The sequence below is a fragment of the Carassius carassius genome, chromosome 41, assembly GCF_963082965.1.
Source record: "Carassius carassius chromosome 41, fCarCar2.1, whole genome shotgun sequence".
NCBI lineage: Eukaryota > Metazoa > Chordata > Actinopteri > Cypriniformes > Cyprinidae > Carassius > Carassius carassius.
Window position 1 is genome coordinate 24,811,631 of NC_081795.1, and position 12,054 is coordinate 24,823,684.

At 34.5% G+C, this 12,054-nt stretch overlaps 1 pseudogene; it reads right to left on the bottom strand.

The window, feature by feature from the left end:
• Window positions 1–8,007: 8,007 nt before the first annotated feature.
• On the bottom strand, window positions 8,008–11,832 carry LOC132123261 (cyclin-dependent kinase-like 1; annotated as a pseudogene).
• Window positions 11,833–12,054: the final 222 nt, after the last annotated feature.

Sequence of the window (12,054 nt, forward strand, 5' to 3'; positions counted from 1 at the left end):
AGCATGGGATTATGGGAAATGGAGTTGTAAATGGAAATGGACACCAAATGCAAGAGTCCTGAGTGGAGTGCTGATGATTGTGACATAGCGCCGGCAGCCATCTTGTGCAGTGGTAATGGTGGTTCAAGCTCCACTGTCGACTGTGCTTGACAATGTTGCCCCCCCCCCCCCCCCCAAAAAAAATATTTTGGGTTTTCAACGCAGTCCTCTGCCTCTCCCACAGTGAACGGAGAGTCACATAACTGAAGAGTATACTCAATGATGTGCCTTAAACTGCCATTAAACTCCCCTCTAGGTAACCATGACTTAATTGGGTCATTGAGTCCAAAACGGAACAAGTCCTTCATAAACTTCATAATAGAACGGTACTTTATATGATATCTCACAGAACTGTTGAACATACTCTTCAGTAGATAGGCCTCCTTGACGAAGGTGTAATAGCTGATCTACTGGGTCAATGATAGAGCTGGATAGATGACACACTGACCTAGAAGTGGGAACAGACATCTCGGTAACGAGAGGATACCAGGCTGCAGGATCCTGGTATGACGAAGTCTTCTGTGACAAGGAGTCAGTGACGTTCGGATCCATATGCAGTAGTTTATTATAGAGTGGTCAAACAGGCAGTAATCCAACAACAGCGTCAATTGTGTAAAGGGATATCCAAAATCTGTAACAGTACCAGGTAGAGGTCGGCAGGTGGCAGAGAATCAAAGGCGGTATACACAATCCAAAATCAAACATGGAAAGAACAAACACCAGGAAACCACTCAGAAATGGTAGAGGGGGCTAAACAAGACTTCAGAATCATTGAGAGACCAAACACAGTATATATACAGTAGGTAGACAGCCTAAATGGGCATTGCCGTGGCGGTAACTGTAATTAAGTCGCGTGTTAAAATCATTCACGAAACTACGGCCAGGTGTCGCAAAGGGACGGATTGCGAAATTAATGTAATTGTGAAATGAGATAAAAGGAGGAAGTGAAACAATAATAACATTATGATATAACATTGTAACATTTAAAAAAAATACATAAAAAAATTTACAATGAGTTAATTTCAAAATGTAGGATAGTCTTAGGCTACAGTCTACTCATCAAAAATTAAAAGAAGACCTTTACACAAAGGATCATATGCATGCTATTGTTATTAAACAGTAAATATAAATATATCTAATAGATATAAAGGATAAAATATATCCTGTTAGTACATTATAACATTATTAGGCCAGCCGTTATTATTTCTTAATGTAATATAATGCAACTCATACTTATATTTTTTCCTCTCACAAACTGATTTATTTTTTAGCATGTTTAAAATAAAACATGCAGCAAACAGAAAATAGGTGATGAATCCGTTAAAATGCAACCTATACACGACTTATATTTTTTTTCCTCTGACAAACGTAATTAATTTTTAGCGTGTTTAAAAAATAAAAAATAAAGAAAACATGCAGCAAATGAAAATAGGTGATTAATCCGTTAAAATTTGTTACTCTGGGTTAACAGTAATTATAATTATTTTATACTTCAGAACAGAGCCTGGGCCTAAATTTTTTTTTTTGACTTCGTTCATCACATTCACTTCACGTGCTCTGGCGCAGATCACCCTCCGCGTTGCTCAGCTGTGGACGATTTAAAAATGTTTGATATAAAGGTTGCTGTCCCATTTTATACAGGAATTATATTGTTAGTTCTAATTATATTGTTAACACAAGTTCATTTAGGCTATTTAACATGCACTGTGACATTTTACCATTTTTTACTTATAAACTCCTTGAGAATTTAAAGTTAGTTTAATAGTATTTAAATTCAAGTAAAAAAAAAAGGTTTTAATTGCTTAAATTATTTTTATTAATTAATAATGATATCATGTTTATTCTTGTAGAAAATATGTGTTTATTCTTTAAGAAAATAAGGGAAAAAATAAGGGACGATCCAAATATTTGTTTTGCTTCACCTATTTATGTAGGTTACAATTATAAAAAAAAATTATAATAATAATAAATAAATAATAATAAAATAATGTCATTAAAAAATACCATTGGCCATTAATTAAGTAATTTTGACCATTATAGAATTGTGACTTTAAAGGTTAGTGATTTATACTGAAAATACTGTGAAATTACAAATGTCATGGATTTTAGAGCATAACAACTAGTTTATTATATTTATATATTATATATTTTTTCCTCTCACAAACTGATTTATTTTTTAGCATGTTTAAAATAAAACATGCAGCAAACAGAAAATAGGTGATGAATCCGTTAAAATGCAACCTATACACGACTTATATTTTTTTTCCTCTGACAAACGTAATAAATTTTTAGCGTATTTTAAAAAATAAAAAATAAAGAAAACATGCAGCAAATGAAAATAGGTGATTAATCCGTTAAAATTTGTTACTCTGGGTTAACAGTAATTATAATTATTTTATACTTCAGAACAGAGCCTGGGCCTAAATTTTTTTTTTTGACTTCGTTCATCACATTCACTTCACGTGCTCTGGCGCAGATCACCCTCCGCGTTGCTCAGCTGTGGACGATTTAAAAATGTTTGATATAAAGGTTGCTGTCCCATTTTATACAGGAATTATATTGTTAGTTCTAATTATATTGTTAACACAAGTTCATTTAGGCTATTTAACATGCACTGTGACATTTTACCATTTTTTACTTATAAACTCCTTGAGAATTTAAAGTTAGTTTAATAGTATTTAAATTCAAGTAAAAAAAAAGGTTTTAATTGCTTAAATTATTTTTATTAATTAATAATGATATCATGTTTATTCTTGTAGAAAATATGTGTTTATTCTTTAAGAAAATAAGGGAAAAAATAAGGGACGATCCAAATATTTGTTTTGCTTCACCTATTTATGTAGGTTACAATTATAAAAAAAAAATTATAATAATAATAAATAAATAATAAAAAATAATGTCATTAAAAAATACCATTGGCCATTAATTAAGTAATTTTGACCATTATAGAATTGTGACTTTAAAGGTTAGTGATTTATACTGAAAATACTGTGAAATTACAAATGTCATGGATTTTAGAGCATAACAACTAGTTTATTATACATTAGCCAATAAAGCATTTTTTTTAAAGAACTGAACTTAAAGTTGTGAACTAAAATATAATTTCAACCATACAGCATGTGAATAAATAAAATGCATACTTTTCATAACATTTCATTATTCATAAAATGCATAACGTTTCTGGTGTTTGGATTTCTACTTCAATATAATGAGCTCCAAGTTTAAGAATAGCCCTAGACTAGTTTCTCTCTCTCTCTCTCTCTCTCTCTCTCTAACAGCATTAGCTCAATGAAATACGTCTTCCTTCAAGTAGAATGAATGTTTTCCTGCCTTGATAAATGTTGGTCTCATGATCAATAAGTTGTGTTCGCCTCAATCTGATTCAGTAAAGTGAAGTGAAGCTGCATCACTGCGCGGAGTCTCGCACGCTGTGAGGCGGGAACAGAGGATTCAGCTTGGTCTTAAAGCCTTCCGCAAACGCTATGTTCACAAATAACAATGATTTTTGTAAAATAATGATTAATTATTAATTGATAATTTGTTATTAATTGATAATTTGTTATTATCATTATGGTCTTGTGAAAATAATAATATGGGCTGCGAGAAAATAATGAATACAAAGAGTAGTGCTGCTGAGTGCAGGCATGTTTCAGCCGAGTAACACACCGTTCCTCAGAGCCAAAACACGAATTCTGTTCAGCTGGAGGGGGTTGGGTTTTTTGGGGGTAGTTATGTATGGCTTGTGGGGGTCCGAGATAAAGGTGTGAATCTTTTGCTCTTTCATATGGACAGTGTCTTATGAGGCTTTCACTTGCTGAACTGGTTTATATAGGTATGTTGTTTTATGTCCCCACGTAAGATTTTTCTAGTTCTAGTCGTTCATTTGTTTTATTCAACTAATCAGAGGTTTATATTAAATTTACAAAATCAAATCTTAATATATTCCCGCGCTTAAGCACATGCATTAAGTTTGCCACAAAGCACATGCAGAAGTAGCCTAATAATTGTGAAAAATTAGACATTTTAATAATTAAACAAATGTTTTCTTGTCTGCTGCAAGATGAAATTCACAGTGCTGGCTCTCTCCGACGAGAGAAATGCAACATTCACAGATTACACAATGCTTGTTTTGGTTTAAAAAACATTTGAAGCTTTCTGTAGATATATTTTAATGTATGTGAGATGCCACGATATTATGTTAATAAAAAAATTATAAATTCATTATCAGGAAAAAAATAAAGTGATGAGACGGTGCCTCTCTGTCATTAATGCACATTAATAATTTTCGCACAAACACTTGAATATGAACGTTGTGGATTTCACTTGCTCCAAGAGCGCTCCATCACGAGTACAATTCATGCCAACAGCCCGTAATATAACTGCATATTCAGCAAGAATTCATGTTAAACATATTTAGCTATGGCTTGACCAGGTTATAATGACTGCAAGAGTCGAGCGGGATGTTACAGGCTATAAGGTTTGTCTGTTTCTTTTATTTTTTCTGATTATTTTCGATTAAAGCATGATTTAAACAGATACAGCACATTCACATGCAATCGCTTTAGCAATAATACATTCAAACAAACACTTGAAAATTGCTGTAAAAAAACGGCCAAAATTTGACAGTAACATACTGTTTTTCTTTAAAACATTCTGGGTACTATTCATCATTTTCGAGAAGGTAGCCTGCTGCTATACATCGTAAATTACCAGTGTTCAGAGTCGACACTCAGCGGCTGTGTTTCAAATCACACCATACACCCTCATTCACTGTTCCCTACATGAGTTTACTAATATAATCCACCTGACAGAGAGAATGAAAACTAATCAGTGAATTCAGACACTGACGAACAGCTGCTGTCAACGAGCAAAATCACTAAAGAAAAGAGAAACAAGACAAACACAGGAACTACAACTGACTTCAGCCACAGCCTTAGATTAAAACAACTGAAGATTTAAACAATCAACAAACAGCTTTACCAGCTTCACACATTACTAACCAGACTGACTTTATTTCTGTCAGATCAGAGATCAGAGATCAAAAGATCTTACTGAGAATTACAGAGATTTAGATGATGATGTTTTACTGTTTCGTTTGACGTTACCATTGTGGAGATCAGTGTTTGATTTAGCTGGTATCCTGACCCTTGACTTTAAAACTTCAAGTTTTGTTTTATTGCTAAATCTGTGATTTTATGACACATATGTTATAGCATCATTTATGACTGTGGTTAAGTGGTTATGGCTGTTTCTATTTGCCATAAATTACTGGACTGACTTCAAGTGTTGCTATAATAGTAACCAACTAGTTATTTGGTATAGAAATATGAGTGAATTATGTTTTTCTTTCTTTGAATTTTTTTTTAAGATTGAACCATAACAACCAGAACATATGGATATAAGAACAGATTGAGTTTGAAATATTTCGAGCTTCATTGTCATCAACACTCAAAGAGAGACATAAAAAATCAGCATATGAATCTCAACAATGGTGACAATCAAAAGGTTCATGATGCAATGCATGCTGGGTACCAGCACAGGAAAAAACTCACCCATGACTCCCAGCATGCATTGCGGCATGAATAAATTATGGCGCTGAATTGTCCACTTATTTTCTTGAATTCTTATGTGCTTATATTTATGCTTTTGTATTAAGTTTTAGTAGCATGTTTTGTGATGTTCAGAACTGATCTGTTTATTTATTTTGTGGATTGTCACCATTGTTGTGATTCATATGCTGATTATTGATGTGTCTGTCTAAATTACGGCAAAAGTTTTTTTTTTAATGAGTGATATTTTCTTAACAGTCTTTCATAACTTATGGCTCAGCAGAGTTCTTCTTTTGCTATAGTATCAAAAATTCAATAAGAGAAGGAACACTGGATTGAATCAGAAATAAGAGAATGTTTGTTCTTCTAAACCTATAAACAACAATATTAGACTTGAACCGTGACTTCTTCTTAGCACCAAGTTTTTTCTTTTTTTTTTTTTGCTATAACAAGTTCCAAAGACACATTCTTACAACATGTAAAAAAAAAAAAAACTTGGTGCTAAGAAGAAGTCACGGTTCAAGAGCCCAACTAAATTAAACACTGATCTCCATCATGGTAGTGAAAAAACACCTAAACCACTGTAACTCTCAATAAGATCTTCTGTAGACATCTGACAGAAATAAAGACAGTATGGTTAGTAATGTGAATCTGTTGAAGCTGTTTTAGTAGTTTTTTAATCAGATCTTAAGAGATTTCTTGTATTCTTTTATTTCAGTTGATTTCATCTAAGGCTGTGGCTGAAGTCAGTTGTAGATCTTGTGTTTCTCTTTCCTTCAGTGATTCTGCAGGTGTTTATCACTAATGCTCAATCATCAGTTAATCACAGAATTATCTCATTAACTTCACTGATTCAGTGTTACTCTAACACTCTGTAGTGTGCACACATTATAAGTGTTCATTTAAAACTGAGTATTTTGCTGTGGGGTTTAAAGGGTTAAAGATTTAAGATGAAGAAAAAACAGCATGAAACATAATTTAACAGCAATAAACTGTAATTAATTTACAGGAAACAAACTGTAGAAAAACAGTTATTTACTGGCACCCCTGCTGCCAGTAAATAACAGTTTTTCTACAGTTTGTTGCTGTAAATTAATGGTTGCCAGCAAAAAATTATTTTTCTACAGTTTGTTGCTGTTAAGTCAAGGAAAAACAGTAATATACTGTAAAATGTAAAAGTCAGATTTACCAAATTAAAAAAAAAAGTTAATTAGACTAAAATATGTGTGAACATCCAAAAAAAAAAGTTATGCAAAGTCATACACTGATAATGAGTAAATACTGAACTCGACTGTATTAATGTGTATTTGCACAAGAGAGATCTGCTAGTTTAATGTAGTTTTGTTGTTCGCCATTGTGCTGGAGAGTAGAGCCTGTGCTTCAGTCAATGATGAGCCACAAAATCTGATTTTCTGTTGCTTTATATGAAGACAGTAAACATGGAGTCGCTGATACAGTGGTGATTTCTGTGTTAAGCATTTCAGGACATACATGTGTGCTATTAGCTGACAATGAGCTGCAGTGATTTGAGTAAAAGTAATGCATTTAGTTACTTTACTACTACACATTAAGTGTTTGCAGTTATATATTAAGAAATATTCCTTCTCAGTGGACTCAAATGAAATAAGTTAATAGTAATAACATCGTACGAATGCTAGTTTTTAAACTCAAACTGTTTGAAGCAGTGGGAGTGGAGTTAATTTCCATGGTAGAATTTACGGTGAAATACTGTAAAAAAAAAAAAAAAAAAAAAAAAAAAAAAAGAAAAACAAAAGAGCAGTATATTAATGGATGAGAGCTGTAAATTAACAGTACTTTACTGGCACCCCTGTTGCTAGTAAATTACTGTTATTTAATGGCACAATTTTTTTAAAGTGAATGAAATCTTACAGTGCTACTAAAACCAGTATGAGTTGAGTGTAAATTCAGTGTAAATTTTAATTTAAATTATTAAATGGTTGCCACCTTATGGGAAAAAAGCCCTCCCTACACCTGCCCTAAGCCTACAAAATCTTCAATTTTACAAAAAATATATGCTTTTCTGATGTGATTTGAAATTTGAAAAGGGAGAAAAATAGGTAGCCAAAGGGCAGATTCGAACCCATGTAGATTGTGTCAAAACTAATAGAATAACACACACTTTACCATCTACACCACTGCATATGCCAATTGGCAGATGTCTTTTGTAATCTTGACTAGCACAATCACAATCCGCTAACAATACCATGTACTGGCACTTTTTTAGTGTAAAATAGATGCAAATTCCCCCCCCCCAATAGTTAAACAGTTGCCCAAAGAAAAAAAACAGGGGATGCTGCAGCACACCCAGCACCCCCACTTCCCACGTCTATGTATTAGTCTCTTTTATAATAATACATTAAAGACTCATATTTATAAAGAGACATATTCATTGTTTCACTTAATCATTCACAACTCTCAGGCTCTTTTAGGACAAAAACATGTTGGTGTTTAGATTTTTTTATTCTGTTGTCTTGTTTTTTGGAGCTGTCCTTAGTGAGGATATTATACTCATTTACTTAGTGAGGACATTATAAAAAAACTAATACATTCGGCAGGTGCTTTTTACCCACACATACTGAATTCAAGCTATGCGTTTTATCAAAAAATGAAAAGTGGCATGTGAGGATTATAAGCCTGTATTGACATCTCACCTTCATCACAGTCATAGCATGAGGAGAAACACCATAGAACCTCTTCTCTAGAGGCTCCTACAACAACAGCAACAACATCAAAATCAAATTTATATTCCACAATGATTTTCTCTTTTTTAATTTTATTTTTTTTACATGTAGGTGTGTATTTGTGCTACCATGGTATCAGGCTCAGGGATGCTGACTCCACTTAAGACATTGGAGCTAAACCCCTGCTGGTGCCGTGGGATCAAGTCACCTATCAAGGTCAAAGTTCAAAGGTAAAGAGTCAGTGTGTAATTGTTTTTATTTATTTATTTTTTTAATGACATTTAGACCAAACTTTAGTCACACAACTGAAATAAAACATGCTCTTAAAGTGATGAATATTCAAAGGATAATAATAATTATTATAATTATTATTGATATTATTATTATCTGCCTTTTTTTCTTTCAAGATATGACTACATTTAACAATAACATTATCACTGTTAAATGGCAGGAAAAGCCATTTTGTATTGATTACCAATGATAACAGTAATATATAAACAAGAAAGTTCCCAATATTTCTAGAACTAAAGTAAAATGTTAAAAACTCTTTTTGAAATGTTTCTAAATCTTAAAAAAATCTAAATTTTAAGTGGTCTCAGACATTTGCAACCTTTTGTATTTAAAGTTAACCAATTATGCAAAAAGCACTTTTATAAGGTGTTTGAATATAGTTGTGTGGCCGCAATGTGTGAAAACCACCAGCCTATAATGGTCTCTCCAATCAAGTGGTTCCAGATTTCTCCTTATATACACGTCATACTAGAAAAAAGTCCCGTCCCTTTGTGATGCTCTCTGTCCTATTAACATGAACCCCGCGCTGAGTGAGAAGCAGCAGTCCACCATTACTGTTTTCTTTGCTATAGCTGCTGGAGATACAATGTCAGTGAAGTTGACCGCTTGGCTCTGTCGAGCTCTTAATTTAAAAGCAAGATACAATGAGACCAGCTATGTCTTTATTTTTATCATACTGTGCTCCCTGTCTGTGTAATAAAAAAAATGCATTTACTGCACAGTGAGAATGCATGATATTGTCCTGTTGTATTATTGCTGGTATGCCAGAGCATGAGATCTCGAAGCTCCACCCTCTTCTGAAAAGGGAGGCGGGAGCACAAGCTCATTTGCATTTAAAGGGACAAACAAAAAAATGACACATTTTGCTCATACCCTAAAAGTGGCAAATTATTTGTGGAGCATTTTGAGCTAAAACTTCACATGCACACTCTGGGGACATCAGAGACTTATTTCACATCTTGTAAATAGGAGCATAATGGGTCACCTTTAAGCTTCAGTAACAAAATGTCCTCCTTTCTTTCACTTTTAGTACCCAGGGTTTGTCATATGAGGTGCAGCTGATCCACGTCTGAACGTCCCGGCCAAGGAGGACTTCCATAAAGCAGCTCGGCAAAGACACAACCGAGGGCCCAGACATCCACTGGGGAACCATACTGAGTATCTCCGACCAAAAGTTCTGGGGCCTGATACCATCGTGTTGCCACATAATCAGTGTAATCATCATTGGACCAGCTGTTTCATGCACACACACACACACATACATAGAAATACACACTTTTTTTACTTATCTATCTAAATGGGGACCTTCCACAGAGTTCTGCTGTTTTTATATTCAGTTACTTAGATGTAACCTTCATCCTATCCCTAACAGAAAATTATCTGCATTTTTAGAACTTTGTTTACTTTATCAAATTTTTACAAATGAGGATATCCTCAAAACGATGTTTTGACATTTTTAATTCACATCTGGGTACAAATGTGTCCCCAAAACATATATAAGTAGCTACACACACATAGATTCACAATTACATGTACATCATGCAGAAAGGATTACAGCATGCTGATGGATAGACCTTGTGTTAACCTTTAACCTATAGTAACAATACGCTGAAACCCAAGGATGATGCATATAAGCAGATCTTGACTGGCTGATTGCACCTGTGAGGCTTCACGCTGCCCTGAAAGTGAGCTCAGGACACAATGAAAGCTGATATAGGTAGGAAGTATAAATAAGTCATTAATGAAGTGAAGATGCTAAATGCACATAAATGGCTAGAGAGTGAGTGAACGGGGCAAAGACACTTACTGAGGATGCGAGCAAAGCCAAAATCACATAGTTTGATCACACCGGTCTTGGTCAGAAAAATGTTCTCTGGTTTGACGTCCCGATGGATACACTGGTATACACACAAAGACAGACACTGTCAGAGATGCTTACACAAAACCCCCACTGTAATAAGGGGGGTAACATCTTCTTTCTAACAAAATCATATTAACACAGGCAACTAAACCAATCTAGCAAGAATCAAGCACAAAAACAGCTCAGTAAAAGTCATTCCTTGTGTCAAAATTTGCAATATTCATAAAATAGTGGGCAAAAAATACCCAGATGACCTACTACTTCCACAAAAATTCTGAAGTGTGCAGATATGCCCCATTTGACCCATTTTGGAACTGTCAACTTGACGTCATTCACCATACTGTAGGTGCTCACAGAGGATTGTGGCATCCTTCAAATATTCAATGATTACTATGGTGACTGACGTCAAGTTGACTATTACAATATGGCGGATGGCTTACATATGCTAATGAGGTATCGATGGATGGACACTTTACTGTCCCATGAGGCAACAGGAAAGGATTAGCAAATGCAGAGAAATGGCACAACTGACAATTCCAACATGTAGTTTGTTTGGATTTCCCTCATATAACACATACTGTATTCACACTTACAGTAATAAGCTCTTCAAATGTAAGGGGACATTCACACAGAATGCATTTTTCCATTCATCATTGCTACTTCTCAGTTGTTTTTCTACGTAAACATGTACTAGATGGATGTGTTTGACCACTGCATTCACGGTTTGCGTCCTTTGCAGCACCCATGAAAAAGCATTCTGAAAACATAATGCTCAAGTGAAAAGAAGTTTAACTTTTGAATAACGTATCTCTAGACCTTTTTTGGATCCATTGAATGTTTTTTTCTGCACCAAAATGAATATCAAAATATGAGACGCCAATTTATTCTGATTGAAATTGGCATTCACCACATATTTTATTTCATTTATGCTGACTGTGATTATGAGCTTAATTGCATCAGTTTGATTGAAATATTGATAACGTTTAATAGCAACATTGGCCAAATCTCATTATATTTGCATTTTGCGGGTGCACGTAAACGTTGTCATTGATTCTGTGACTCCTGCTGTAGGTCATGAGATTTTAACAATTGTATTCCAAGACATTTTGTTATTGTTAACTGTCTTCTCCTCATTCCAAAAATAAGCTTCTTCAATAGTGTGACTTTTCACAGTTATCTGTAGCAGTCATAAGTGACACACACTGGTAGACGGGAAAAGAGAGGCTGGACATACTGACATTGTGTTTGTGACAGAATTTCACGGCCTGTAGAGTTTGCCACACAATACTCTTGAGTTGTGCCTCAGCAACCCTAAATGGGGAAAAGGGGGACAAATGATAATATCCAGCCTCTTAGATTCTGCTGACCACAAATTAGCAGGATCTAACATTCTGCCATAGTTGGCAGGATCTGCTAACAGTTAAGTTATCTTGTTCTCTAAATATTAGTGCAGCTTCCATATATCTGCATTATCCCTGGGCCTGTAGTCACTGGCAACCAGTTTCTTTGTTTTGAGAAGCAGCTAAGGTTACAACTGAAAGGCCTTCTGGGAAAGAGAGAGAATGCTGGGCAGCCACAGCCTTTGTGGTCTGACCAGTTTAGCTGCTCTAAA